We start from the raw sequence: 14,872 nt of genomic DNA, 5'->3' as shown, positions 1-14,872 counted from the left end.
AACTCATTCATCATTCTCTCCTCTCTCAACTCTCTTAGCTTTCTTTCCCCCTCATGCCTATCATAATTTTTGCATAAGGATTTTTAGCAAATTAGCCTCTTAAAGAGCCCTTGGTTGGCCACCTCGGAGAGCCATCAGCAAAGGAGCAAATCGAAGGAAAGAAGGAGCCCTCATCAGTTAGAGTCTTGGGTGACAACCACTTTGATTTGGGTTTAATCTTTCTTTTCTTTAACTTAATTCAAGAATGTTTTCTATGTGTTTACTGTTCTTGTTTACAATAATGATAGCTTAATTTTATTTAAGTTAGGATGATTGGTTTGATTAAATAATAATAATTTGATTCATGCTTATAATGTTTGTGCTTCAATCGATCATGTTTTCAATTAAAATCAAGTCTGTATTTCGTTCATACGCGATTGAAATGCACCTGAATTAGCTGAGCGATCCTAACCAGACGACGACTAATGGACACATAATTGAAATGTGCATGCTGAATTTAGATCCTAACGCGATTAAATTGCAGGTTACATAACAACCCTAACCAGGCTCTGTTATCTGCATAGTTTTTAGATTTGTGTGATTAACTATTTCAAACCTAACACGTCCTTGTTACCTCGCATGAATAGTAAGAAATCCTTAGTAAATAAGGATCAGTAAAATGCGTATTTACTAAGTAAAGGATTCCTTGTAACAGTTCGATTTAGACCCTAGTCGGAAAAGTGGTTTCGGGATCACAAATCTGAGTCAAAAAAATATTTTAAATATTAATTTCCGTGCTTATGGTATGTGAATTCGCAAGTGTGAAAGTTTCGTATGAAAATTTATTTGTTTGTGTGCTCAATTAGACAAAAAGGACTTAGTCCCATAAAATGCAAAAGTAGCTTCCTATATTGTAAAGGTATCTATTTGTCATGGCTTTATAAAGCAAGGGTCCTTATGTGGTTATTAGTCCATTGACAAGATTAATGGACATAAATAGACATTTGGTAATGGTTTAATTATAGTCATCTTTGAATACTTTGAAGATGCATGAATTGTATAGATGTTTTACTATGGTTTGTGTAAGTGGATAAATCGAAGGTATTCGGCACTAAGTGTGTGATTTGAAATAGTTGCTGTTATAAATAGCACTAAGTGTGCGAGATAGAATAGCTTTGGCTATATGAGGCACTAAGTGTCTGATACCAATGTAGCTTCGGCTATTTGAGATGGCACTAAGTGTGTAGGATCATTTTAGCTTCGGCTAATCAGTAAATCACTAAGTGTGTGAATTCTTAAAGCATGTAATGACTTCGGAAAGAGTTAATATATTCGAATGGGAGGTAAGAATGAAAATGAATAAATACGGGAAAGTTCAGGTATGTACGAAATCTATGTGGTAGATTATATTGTGTATAAAGTTTGATAAGTTGGTATGAACATATTAATTTGTGATGGAATAGAATTGATAAATGATTTGAGAACTACTAAGTGTCTATTAGATGATGATATTTTGTATTATATAAAATGTTGGTTATATTTAGTAAAAGTTTACTAAGATTTCGGAAGCTTACTTTGTTTGTGTTTTCATTGTTTTATAGATATCGAAGCTACTGTGAGCTCGGGGATCATCGAGGATTGTCACCACACTATCAAACCTTGCTTTGGTACTTTTGAAATGTATATATTGAAGTATGGCATGTATAGGCTAGAAGTATTTTGGATATGTTTTGTAATGTATATACCATGCCATGTAATATGGCTAGCTTGTGTTTAAACTTATGGTTGGGAATATTGTATGGTATGTTTTGAATGACCAAAAGAAATGGTCAATTTTGATAAGTTTTGGTAAGTTTTGAGTATGAGATTGAATGATGTATTGAAACATATGTTTTGGTATGATTTTAGTTCAGATTTGTTATGATTTGGTTGATGAATTGAGTTGGGAATGTGGTTGGAAATGATATGTCATGAATGGCTTATGTTTTGGTTGTGAATTAGTTATAAATGTTGTGCAAATATGCTTAGTTTGGTGCTTGTAGGTTTGACCCAATTGGGGTGGCAAGTTGGCTATTCAAATGGCCTATTTTTGTCCACACGGGTATAGACACGGACGTGTGTCTCAGCTGTGTGTGACACACGATAACGTTACACGACCGTGTATCCTCTAGGGTACTCTACGAATTAAAGTCAGTATACCCTCCAGTTTTGACATGGCCTAGGCACACAGGTGTGTGGTCGGCCGTGTGGCCAAGTCAGTAGCCTCCCTAATTTTCACACGGCCTGGTACACGGGCGTGTCTTGAGGCCGTGTGGACAAGTCAGTATATATGCTCTGTTTTGCCATGGCTTAGACACACGGGCATGTCTAATGCAGTGTGAAGCACATGGTCTGTCCATAAGAGCGTGTGATCTTTGAAAGTTGAAAAGTTTTCTAAGTTTTGAAACTTTCATATGTTATCATTTGGTCCCGAATGCATGATTTAGACTTTGTATGCTCGTTTCAAATTCATATTGAATATGAATGACTTATATTATTGAAATGAGATGGTATTTGATATATGATTGTTTTGAACTGAGTTATAAGTTCAGTAATGTCTCTTAATCTATTCCAGCGACGGTTACAGATTAGGGGTGTTACATTCTGAAAGGACCTGGTGTGGTTTCCAAACTCATGAAAGATCGAGTTGCCATTGAATTTTTTTCCGAATATTGATAAGCATGTTGATAATAATTTGAGTTTAATTAAAGTAAGTGTCCTAGCTTATTTTTGTTATAATTATTGCTTACTATGTTAATTCTGCTAAAATCTATTTCATTCATATAGTTTGGATGCTTAGGATAAATTGCATTAGGGTCATTGCATTTAGTTTCATATACTTAGTTTTTCATCACTTCTCAATTATATTGTTTTTATTTATCAAATTGTTAATATAATTTTAAAAATTGACTTATCACAAGTACAATCCCTGTGGAAACGATAACTCGATACTTACTTATTACTTGATAACGACTGTGTACACTTGTATAAACCTGAGCATTACAAGTTTTTGGCGCTGTCGCCGAGGATTGTCAACTGTTGTCATAGTTATTCTTTGTGAAATTATTTATATTCAATTTGGTTATTTCTAACAGTACTAACTTATTCTTTTTAATTTTGTGATTTTCATTTCAAGTGTTTATGAGCATAGAACAAATTATCGATTTACTCCCAGTAAACCCTAAAATTGAGCCAACTTTCAAACAAAGAAGACGTGAACGAACAACTCAAATACAAGTCGAGATGAACCTTGGAAATCAGAATCAAGACCAAGGTAATGAAGCTGGTCATGTACGAAATCCCATCCTCATTGCTGATGATAGGGATCACTACATCTGACAATATGCTATGCTACTTTTCAATGAGTTAAATCTAGGAATTAGAAGGCCAGATATTGAGGCAACCCAATTCGAATTGAAACCAGTGATGTTTCTAATGCTACAAATGGTGGGCCAATTTAGTGGTATGCCCACAGAAGATCCACATCTCCATCTTCAATTGTTTATAGAGGTGAGTGATTCATTCAAGATAGCCGGTGTGACTGAAGACGCACTGAGGTTGAAGTTGTTTCCACACTCGTTGCGTGATCGAGCATGAGCAAGACTCAATTTGTAACGCCCCAAAAATTTAGAGTCTTTAATTTTGTATTATCTGACACAAATTTCATGTTTGCTATACTGGCTTAATGATTTGGGTGTGTTTGGGAGTGTTTGAGAAACCTGGGTTAAGGTTAGTGTTGCTCTTAAATGAATCCGGACACTGTCATATAGGCTTTTTAAACAATAGTGCTTGTTTTATGACAAAAAGAGGGCATGTGGTCTTGGAGCAAGGTGGCGTGTTGCTTCAACTAGGGGACTTGGGTTCGAGTCTTGAGTTACACAATGGAGAATTTATTTTGTTGTTGAGCTGGGTAGGTAGTGGAGTTGGATAGAGACTCTGAGGTTGAATTGGTCATGAGAGTTTGAATGGGATGTTGGAGTGATTTGTGGAGGGAATCAAGGAGAGATATTGGGAGAAAATCAAGGAATTTGAGGGTGTGGAGGTGGTAGTGCCGAATTGGGTTCTAGCTACTCAGAATTTCGGCTGTAATTCCTTAAGGGGGAGTATTTGTTGTTTTGGTTTTTCTTGTGGTCATTTTTCCTCTTTTTGCATTTTTCTCTTTGGCCGAATACACCTTTGCTCTTCCCCATTACTCTATCCTTCAGTTTTTCCTCCTAGCCGAACTTCTCTTTCCCTCTTCTCAGTTTTTTTCCTCTTTCCCTCTTTACCCCCTTTTGTTGGTAATTGATTGCTCATTACCTGTCCTCCTCCCCTTGTTCATCCATTTCGGTTTAGCCATTGGTTCATGATCAATTCTTTCTTCCTCATCTCTTCATCTTGATTGCGGTCTGACGACTATTGTAGGTACATTCGATTCTTGCATGTTTCTTTAATCTTTTTCATGTTACCTCTACTTAAAGCCGAATGCTCCTCCTTTCTCTTGTTCTCTTATAGCCAATTCTTGTCCTCTACTTTTAGGTGGGCTATTCTTTTGATTCTCTGAATTTCCTCGAGAAGTGAAGGAGTTTTTGGTTATATTTAGCCGTCAAAATTGTTTCCTTATCACTAGATTTAAGGTAAGTATGTGTGCTAACATATTGGGGTGTTGGTTGAATGCCCTATCTCTGGTTTTGAGTTTTATGTAGGCAATAGGTATCGATTCAAGTCTTTGGTTTATGCGATTGTTGTTAATGGGTTCCCTCGATGAAGCATCTTTTCAGCAAAAGAGGGTGTGGCCAACCTTCGATTAACATCATTGGCGTGTTAAACCACATCCGTTGACTAAGGCAAGTGTTCTTTTTGGATTAAGTATTAGTAAGTGGGTGTTGACCCTGGTGATAAACGTTTAACCGAATGTCTTGATTAATGTAGTTTCATGTTCGAAGGCTTTTTGCAAATATTTGCAACCAGGTGTGTAATCACACCCCTTTCAACTGTAAAACGGCAAATGACGAAAAGCCAAAAATACGGCGTTTGTAGCCATACGAGCATGCGATCGATCGTGAGGTAATTCGAGCCACGACACATGGATGTTAGACGGTAGAGGCCCCATGAGCATTCTCACGGGTTTGGGTCATTCTGGGCCATGATGGGCCAAAATAGGTCGTGTGGGCCAAATGGGCTTGTGGGCTCCACACGGATAAATTCAATAATAAATGGTAATTGGCTGGACTATGACACATGGATGTTAGACGGTAGAGGCCCTATGAGCATTCTCATAGGTTTGGGTCGTTTTGGGCCACGATGGGCCAAATTGGGTCGTGTGGGCCCAATGGGCTTGTGGGCTCCACGCGGATAAATTCAGCAATAAATGATAATTTGCTGGACTGGGCTCTGTAGTTCGCGTGGCCGTGGTAATTTCTGGGCTTGATTGGCTACACGGGCGTGAGGCCCTACTTTGGCCGCATAATGGGCCTTGGGCCCATTTACACTATTAAGACCGTTAGGGTTACACGAGTTGCTTGAGGCAACTGTAGGCCTTCTGATGGGTCATTAAAAGTACCTAGACCCCAAAGCAAGTTAAATGACCAAAATACCCCTATAGCGTAAAATGACTATTTTACCCCAGGGTGAATGACTGATTTGTGCTATGTTATAACTGTTCTTACTAAGCATGACATTCTGCATACACGTATGATTTATGACATGACATTCTGCATGGGGTTGGGATTCTGTTAAGGAGGAAGTGTATTGTTACTGGTGGCTCTGCCACATATACTGATATTGGTAGCTTTGCTACATTACTGTTACTGGCAGTTTTGCTGCGATATTATTACTGGCAGCTTTGCTGCATTATTGATGTGTTTCTTGGGTGGGGCGACTTTGTCCGCACATGGTGCGTTGGTGGTACAAAGTGGTGTGTTGGCTGGATTGAGATGGGTTGCATTACTGTATTGGGCTATGGCCCATTCTGTACTATTTCTAAATAAGGCTTAGGCCCAGATTGTTACTGTATGCTGTATATTTATTGAGTGATAAGGGATTGCACACCGAGTTTTCGTAAACTCACTCTTTCTCTTCGACTGTGCAGGTAATCCTCAGCTTTAGACGATTTGTTGCTGTGAGGGACTTGGAGGTGGCCACACGATTGTAATTAATTTACATTTGGTTTTATTTATATTTAAAGTCTCTTTCTGGATTTATGTTTTTGTAGTAAAGCCATTTATGGGTTATAATTATTAATTGGACTTTTATATATTCACTTAAAAACTGGTAGTTTTAAGAAGACGTATTTTCAAAATTTCAAAAACACATATTTCAACTTCAAGGTTTTGAAAGCATCCGGGAATCTTAAATAGTTTAGCATATCAAAGGCAATAAAACTTGTAAAACATTTCGACAGGATGATTTGGTAACAACAAAGAACCTAACTCTCTAAAGTTTCTGTAATGACACTTCGATGTGACATGCTAGATTCGGCCATAGCGTCTGGGCCGAGTTTGGGGTGTTATATTTTGTGCTATCAGAGCCAGGTTGCAAAACTCAGCTGTGGAATGCGTTTTGAAAATGTATAAGATTTCTAAAAATCTATTCTTGAAATATTTTGGAGGATTCGTAGGTGTGGCACACCCAGTCTCCGGTGCCAAATCCGTAAGTTTCTCGATAACTGATGGTTGATCAGACTGAGATACAATACTGAGATTACTCTAGATATGAGACTGTATTGTGATACTCTAGTTTGAGTAAACTAAAACTGTAGGAAACTGAAAACTGTCGGAAGACCTCGATCTATAGAAACCAACTCTGAATACTGTTTTTCATAAGACATTAGTTAATAATTACTGGAATTACTAACTGATACATAAAACTTCTAAACCAGATAATATGCGAATTGATATGAGTACAAGGGGTACTCACGAAAGGGGTACAAGAGGTCGTGGCAGAGTTTGTGGAAGTGCTAGGGTTGGGTCTTCAGCATCGGGCCACATGCCTAATGTTGAGGCTAGGGAGGCACTAGCTTCATCAGTAACTGAGATGGGATCATACGATTGAGCAGTTGGGGATGATGAACTATCCCAGGCTATGCTCCGAATTCTGGAGAGAGTTGCTGGAACCAATACGAGTGCTATGGGTTGTGGGTCAGTCTCGAAACAACTCTGGTCAAATGGAGCCCCTAATGTGGCTGAATACTGGTTGGAAGCTACGGAGAGATTAATGGACAATCTCGACTACACTTCTGAGCAAAAATTAAAAGGTGCAATGTCTTTACTACGAGACGAGGCCTACCAGTGGTGGCTTACTGTGAGAGAGGGTAGTCAGGCTGACCGGTTAATATGGGATTTCTTTAAGGTGGCATTCCAAGGGAAATATGTGGGCGCGAGTCATGTGGACACCCGAAGAAGGGAATTTTTGAGCTTGACCCAAGGGAATAAGTCTGTGGCAGAATATGAGGCAGAGTTATTAGAACTTAGCCGCTATGCCCGTGCGATAGTGGCGACTGAATATGAACGCTGTGTGCGTTTTGAGGATGGCTTATGAGATGAATTATGAGTCCTGATAGCTCCGCAGAGGGAGCTACATTTTGCAGCTCTCGTAGAAAAGGCGAAGATCGCCGAGGATTGAAAGCTCTCTGAGCGAAAGAACCGAGCAAAGATAGGGGCAGATATAAGAGGGATTCAGCATCCTCAACTTCATTTGGTGGGTCTAAAAAGAAAGCCAAGTTTGATGGGCTAGTCTGAGTTGGGGTTCCTGTTGCGAGGTCCCAGCCTTGTGCAAAGTGTGGGAGACATCACCTGGGTGAGTGTTGGAAAAAGATTGAGGCGTGTTTCAAATGTGGGTCTTTGGAGCATCAAGTTAAGAATTCTCCTCAGAGACCTGTTCAGAGGCAAGCTACAGGGTAGGGTTATGTGTAGCCAGCGAGAGGTGTTCAACAACTACCGAGAGGCCGTGGTTAGGCCAAAGGTGGAAATGGTATGGGGCGAGGTCGTGGAGCACCTGGCAGAAGTGTTGGTAATACTAAGGCGAGGTAGCCAGCTCTGGTATACGCTATACGTTGCTGAGAGGATGGAGACACCCCAGATTTTATAACTGGTACGTTCCTAATCCATAATGTACCTTATACTGCTTTAATCAATATTGGGTCTACGAACTCATACATTGCATGCACTATGTCTGGAACCTTCGGTATTTTGTGTGAGAGTACTGTTAGTGAAATGGCTATGATAAGTCCGCTGGGATAGTCAGTAAGGGTAGATAATTTGTTCAAGAATGTGCCTCTAGAGGTTCAAGGAGTAATCTTTCCAATAGATTTGATGGAGCTACCGTTTGTTGAATTTGAACTTATCTTGGGGATAGATTGGCTAGTTAAATACCGTGCAAGTTTGGATCGTGCTGCTAAGTGTATGGTGCTGAAGACTACTGAGGATGAGGAGGTGATTGTGACTAGGGAGCGAATGGATTATCTACCAAATGTAATCTTTGCACTTAGGGCCGAGAAATATGTTCGCAAGGGTTGTGAGACGTTTCTAGACTACATTGGTGTATCTGATTCTGAGGGTTCTTCAGTCGAAGATATTAGAACTGTTAAGGATTTTCCTGATGTATTTCCTGATGAACTCCCTGGGTTGCCTCTGTACCGTAAGGTCGAGTTTGGTATTGAGCTTCTACCGGGAACAACTCTAATGTTTATCGCCCTTTATAGGATGGCACTGAATGAGCTAGTGAAGTTAAAAGCTCAAATTCAAGAACTACTGGACCGAGGGTTCATTCAACCCAGTATGTCTCCGTGGGGAGCACCAGTGTTGTTCGTGAAGAAAAAGAATGGATCTATGCGTATATGCATCGACTATCGGCAGTTGAACAAACTAACTATAAAAAATAAGTACCCTTTGCCGAGGATAGATGATTTATTTGATCAGTTGCGTGGAGCTTCGATTTTCTCCAAAATAGATGTGTACAAGACAGCGTTTAGGACTCGTTATGGTCATTATAAGTTCCTAGTGATGCCGTTTGTGTTGACGAATGCACTAGCTGCCTTTATGGATCTGATGAACTGAGTGTTCCAGCCCTATCTAGATCGGTTTGTGATAGTATTTATAGATGATATCCTGGTGTATTCGAGAACTAAGGAAGAGCGTGATGCGCACCTCTGTATTGTTTTGTAGTTTTTGAGGGAGAAGCAGTTATACGCTAAGTTCAGTAAATGTGAATTCTGGCTGTGCGAGTGACGTTTTTGGGTCACGTGGTATTTGCCGAGGGGGTGAGAGTTGATCCTCAGAAAATCGAAGCTATTTTGGATTGGAAACCACCAAAGACTATATTTGAGATTTAAAGTTCTCTGGGTCTGGCTGGATATTACAGACATTTTATGGAGGGGTTTTTACTGATTGCTGCACCTCTGACTAAGTTACTGCGTAAAGGAGTAAAGTTTGATTGGACTGATAGGCAGCAAGAAAGTTTCGAGAAACTGAAGAAGGTTCTAACTGAGGCCCTTTTTTGATATAGCCAGAATCTGGGAAGGAATTCACTATTTTTAGCGATGCATCGCATGTTGGTTTGTGCTGTGTGTTGATGCAAGAGGGAATGTGGTTGCTTATGCATCTCGTCAGCTTAAAACATGTGAAGTGAATTACCCTTCGCATGACTTGGAGTTAGCCGTGGTGGAATTTGCTCTAAAAATCTGGAGGCATTACTTGTACGATGAGAAGTGTATCATTTACACTGATCATAAAAGCCTTAAGTACCTCATCACTCAGAAGCTGAATCTTAGGCAACGAAGGTGGATAGAGCTACTCAAGGATTATGACTGCTCAATTGAATATCATCCTGGTAAGGCTAACGTGGTAGGGGATGCATTCAGCTGTAGGGCTGTAGCTGATTGAAGAGTGATGTTTGCTCGTCTCAGCTTGCTTAAATGATGGTAGCTTGATGGCTGAGCTGCAAGTTAAACCAATGTGGACTGAACATATTAGGAGTAAGCAGTTGATGGATGGGTCACTGGTTCCTCGTTTTCGAGAAGTTGAGAATGGGGAAACTTTAGATTTTAGACTGAATAGTGAACGGATACTGTGTTTTCGTGGGAGAGTTTGTGTATCGAGGGATTCGAATCTAAGGCGGTCTATATTGCAAGAGGCACACGGTAGTCCGTATGCTATACATCCTGGTGGAAACAAGTTATTCTGAGATCTTCGTGAGCTGTATTGGTGGCCAAGATGTAAGCGCGAAGTAACCGATTTTGTAAATAAGTGTCTGACATGCCAGCAAGTTAAGGCTGAGCATCAACAGCCTTTAGGCTTACTACAGCCAGTTAAGATTCCACTCTGGAAGTGGGAGAGGATAACCATGGATTTTGTGAGTGGGCTGCCCTTAATGCCTACTAAGAAGGATTCAGTATGGGTTATCGTAGACCAATTGACTAAATCTGCCCATTTTATACTGGTCTGTACTGATTACTCACTGTGGAAGTTGGCTAAGTTATATGCGGTTGAGATTGTGAGACTGCATGGTGTACTGGTTTCCATTATATCTGACAGAGAAACTCGATTCACATCTCGGCTTTGGAAGAAGTTACATGAGGCACTAGGTACAAGGTTGGACTTTTGTACTGTATTCCATCCTTAGACAAACGGTCAGTCAGAGAAGGTGATTCAAATACTGGAGGACATGCTAAGAAGCTATGTGATTGATTTTCGAGGTACTTGGGAAGACTACTTGCCTTTAGTAGAGTTTGCATATAACAACAGCTACCAGTCCAGCATCCAGATGGCATCGTACGAAGCATTATATGGTCGTAGGTGTTGTACTCCTACGTGTTGGACTGAGTTGGGTGAGTGGCGAGCTCTGGGGCCTGAAATAGTTTTTGATACTAAAGACAACGTAAGGCTGATTTGAGATCGTTTAAAGACAGCGTCAAACAGATAGAATTCGTATGCAGACTTGAAACGTAAGGAGATTGAATACTCTGTGGGGGATTGTGTCTTTTTTAAAGTCTCATCATGGAAGAAGATTATGAGGTTTGGACAGAAGGGCAAGTTAAGCCTTAGGTTCATTGGGCCTTATCGTATACTGAAGTGTGTGGGACCGGTCGCCTATCAACTTGAGTTGCCTCCAGAGTTGGACCAAATTCATGATGTATTCCATGCCTCTATGTTGAGGCATTATTGCTCTGATCCCACATATATAGTACCAGTTGAGGAAATCGAGGTTAGGCCAAATCTGACCTTCAAGGAGAAGCCAGTGCAGATATTGGATCGTGAGGTTAAAGTACTAAGAAAGAAATCTATTCCCTTGGTAAAAGTGCTTTGGCATAATCACAACTCAGAGGAAGCCACGTAGGAACCTGAGGAGGCTATGCGACAACAATACCCTTATTTTTTCTGATTAGGTAAATTTCGAGGTGGAAATTTCTTTAAGGGGGTAGAGTTGTAATGCCCTAAAAATTTAGAGTCTTTAATTTTGTATTATCTGACACAAATTTCATGTTTGTTATACTGGCTTGATGATTTGGGTGTGTTTGGGAGTGTTTGGGAAACCTAGGTTCAGGTATTGGCTTTTGCAGAATTTTTAGTGTTGCTCTTAAATGAATATAGACATTGTCATATAGGCCTTGTAAATAATAGTTCTTGTAATATGACACAAATAGAGCATGTGGTCTTGTGGCAAGGTGGCGTTTTACTTCTGCTAGGGACTTGGGTTTGAGTCCTGAGTTACAGAATGGAGAATTTATTTTGCTATTGAGCTGGGTAGGTAGTAGAGTTGGACTGAGACACTAAGGTTGAATTGGTCATGAGAGTTTGAATAGAGTTTGAATGAGATGTTGGAGTGATTTTTGGAGAGAATCAGTGAGAGATATTGGGAGAAAATCAAGGAATTTGAGGGTGTGGAGGTGGTAGTGCCGAATTGGGTTCTATCTACTCAGAATTTCGGCTGTAATTCCTTAAGGGGGTAGTATTCCTTGTTTCGATTTTTCTTTTGGTCATTTTTCCTCTTTTGGTATTTTTCTCTTTGGCCGAATACACCTTTGCTCTTCCCTATTACTCTATCCTTCGGCTTTCCCTCCTAGCCGAACCTCTCTTTCCCTCTTCTCTGTTCCTTTTCCTCTTTCCTTATTTACCCCTTTTTGTTGGTAATCGATTGCTCACTGCCTCTTCTCCTCCCCTTGTTCATCCATTTCGGTTTAGCCATTGGTTCATGACCAATTCTCTCCTCCTCACCTCTTCATCTTGATTGCAGCCTGATGACTATTGTAGGTACATTTGATTATTGCTTGTTTCTTTAATCTTTTTCATGTCACCTCTGCTTAAAGCTGAATGCTCCTCCCTTCTCTTGTTCTCTTGTAGCCGATTCTTGTCCTCTTATTTTAGGTGGGATATTCTTTTGATTCTCTGAATTTCCTCGAGAAGTGAAGGAGTTTTTGGTTATATTTAGCCGTCAAAACCATTTCCTTATCATTCGATTTAAGGTAAGTATGTTGGCTAACATATTGGGGTGTTGGCCGAATGCCTTATCTCTGGTTTTGAGTTTTATGTAGGCAATAGGTATCGATTCAAGTCTTTGTTTTATGTGATTGTTGTTAATGGGTTCCCTGGATGATGCAGCTTTTCGGCGAAAGAGGGTGTGGCCAGCCTTCGATTAACATTATTGGCGGGTTAAACCATATCCGTTGACTAAGGCAAGTGTTCTTTTTGGATTAAGTGTTAGCAAGTGGGTGTTGACCCTAGTGATAAACGTTTAACCGAATGTCTTGATTAATGTAGGTTCATGTTCGAAGGCTTCTTGCAAATATTTGCAACCATGTGTGTTATCACACCCTCTTTCAACTGTTAAACGACAAATGTCGAAAAGCCGAAAATACGTTGTTTAAGGCCATACGAGTGTGTGATCTCTTGTGAGGTAATTTGAGCCACGACACATGGGTGTTAGACGATTGAAGCCCCATGAGCATTCTCATGGGTTTGGGTCATTTTGGTCCATGATGAGCCGAAATGGGCCGTATGGGCCCAATGGGCTTGTGGGCTCCACACGGATAAATTCCAAAATAAATGGTAATTTGTTGGACTGGGCTCTATAGTTCGTGTGGCTGTGGTAATTTCTGGGCTTGATGGGCCACACGAGCGTGAGGCCTTACTTGGGCTGCATAATATGCCTTTTGTCCATTTACGCTATTAGGACCGTTAGGGTTACACGAGTGCTCGAAGCGACTGTAGGCCTTCTAATGGGTCAATAAGAGTACCTAGACCCGAAAGCAAGTTAAATGACCAAAATACACCTATAGTGTAAAATGACTATTTTACGCTCGAGGGTAAATGACTAATTTGTGCTATGTTATAACTATTCTTGCTGAGCATGACATTCTGTATGCACGTATAATTTATGACATGACATTCTGCATGGGGTTGAGATTCTGTTAAGGAGGAAGTTTACTGTTATTGGTGGCTCTGCCACATATACTGAGACTGGCAGCTTTGCTGCATTACTGTTATTGACAGCTTTGTTGCGATATTATTACTGGCAGCTTTGTTGCGTTATTGGTGTGTTGGCTGGGTGGGTCGACTTTGTCCCCACATGGTATGTTGGTGGTACGGAGTGGTGTGTTGGCTAGATTTGGATGGGTTGCATTACTGTACTGTACTGTTTTGTTACTGTATTGGGATATGGCCCACTCTGTACTATTTCTGAATAGGGCTCAGGCCTAGACTGTTACTGTATCCTGTATATTGATTGACTGATATGGGATTGCACACTGAGTTTTCATAAAATAACTCTGTCTCTTCTACTGTCCAGGTAATCCCCAGCTTTAGGCGATTTCGTGCTGCGAGGGATTCGGAGGTGGCAACACGACTAGAATTAATTTACATTTGGTTTTATTTATACTTAAAGTTTTATTTTGGGTTTATGTTTTTGTAATAAGGCTATTTATGGGTTATAATTATTAATTGGGCTTTTATATATTCCCTTAAAAACTGTTAGTTTTAAGAAGACGTGTTTCCAAAATAATAACTGCTTTTCAAAAAGAAGCATTTCAACTCCAAGGTTTTGAAAGCTTCCACGAACATTAAACAGTTTAGCATATCAAAGGCAATAAAATTGGTAAGACGTTTTGACAAGATGATTTGGTAACAGTAAAGAACCTAACTCTCTAAAGTTTCCGTAATGACACTTCGATGTGACACTCCAGATTTGGCCATAACGTCTGGGCCGGGTTTGGAGTGTTACACAATTCACTGCCCCCAAGTTCCATATCTACATGGTAAGAATTAGCAGAGAGATTTTTGGTTAAGTATTTTCTGCCCAGCAACAACGCTAAATTGAGGAACGAGATCACAACTTTCCAACAATTGGATGACGAGTCTTTGTATGAGGCTTGGAAGCGATTCAAGGAGTTACTTTGTAAGTGTCCTCATCATGGGATTCCTCATTGTATCCAATTGGAGACATTCTATAATGGTCTCAATGTGCATACAAGATTGATGGTAAATGCTTCTGCGAATGGTGCAATTTTGTATAAGTCTTATAATGAGGCTTATGAAATCATCAAGAGGATCACGAGCAACAACTATCAATGACGAACAAATCGAACAGCTTCAGGAAGACGTATAGCTGGAGTTCATGAAGTTGATGATCTCCCTTCAATATCAGCTCAGGTATCGTTTATTTCCTCTATGTCAAAGCAATTTACTGCTAATAGTGTTAATAATTTTGTAGCTCAGCCACCAAGTCCTTTTGAAGTAGTTTCCTGTATGTACTGTGGGGAAGGTCATTCTTTCGAGAATTGCCCATTGAATCCCAAGTCTGTGTACTATGTGGGGAATCAACACCAAAATAGGATTGGACAAGGACCCCAGTCAAACTTCTATAATCCTTCATGGCATAATCA

At 40.1% G+C, this 14,872-nt stretch overlaps 1 non-coding gene across 1 annotated transcript; it reads right to left on the bottom strand.

Annotated features, from left to right (window-relative positions):
- Positions 1 to 14,300: 14,300 nt before the first annotated feature.
- On the bottom strand, positions 14,301 to 14,407 carry LOC121228351 (small nucleolar RNA R71). The gene has a single exon (XR_005925927.1). It is a non-coding gene; the product is annotated as a small nucleolar RNA R71 (small nucleolar RNA).
- Positions 14,408 to 14,872: the final 465 nt, after the last annotated feature.

Source organism: Gossypium hirsutum, chromosome A04 (assembly GCF_007990345.1).
Source record: "Gossypium hirsutum isolate 1008001.06 chromosome A04, Gossypium_hirsutum_v2.1, whole genome shotgun sequence".
NCBI classification, from domain to species: Eukaryota; Viridiplantae; Streptophyta; class Magnoliopsida; order Malvales; family Malvaceae; genus Gossypium; species Gossypium hirsutum.
Note: the sequence above shows the minus strand (reverse complement) of the source record. Positions and strands in the feature narration are given on the sequence as shown.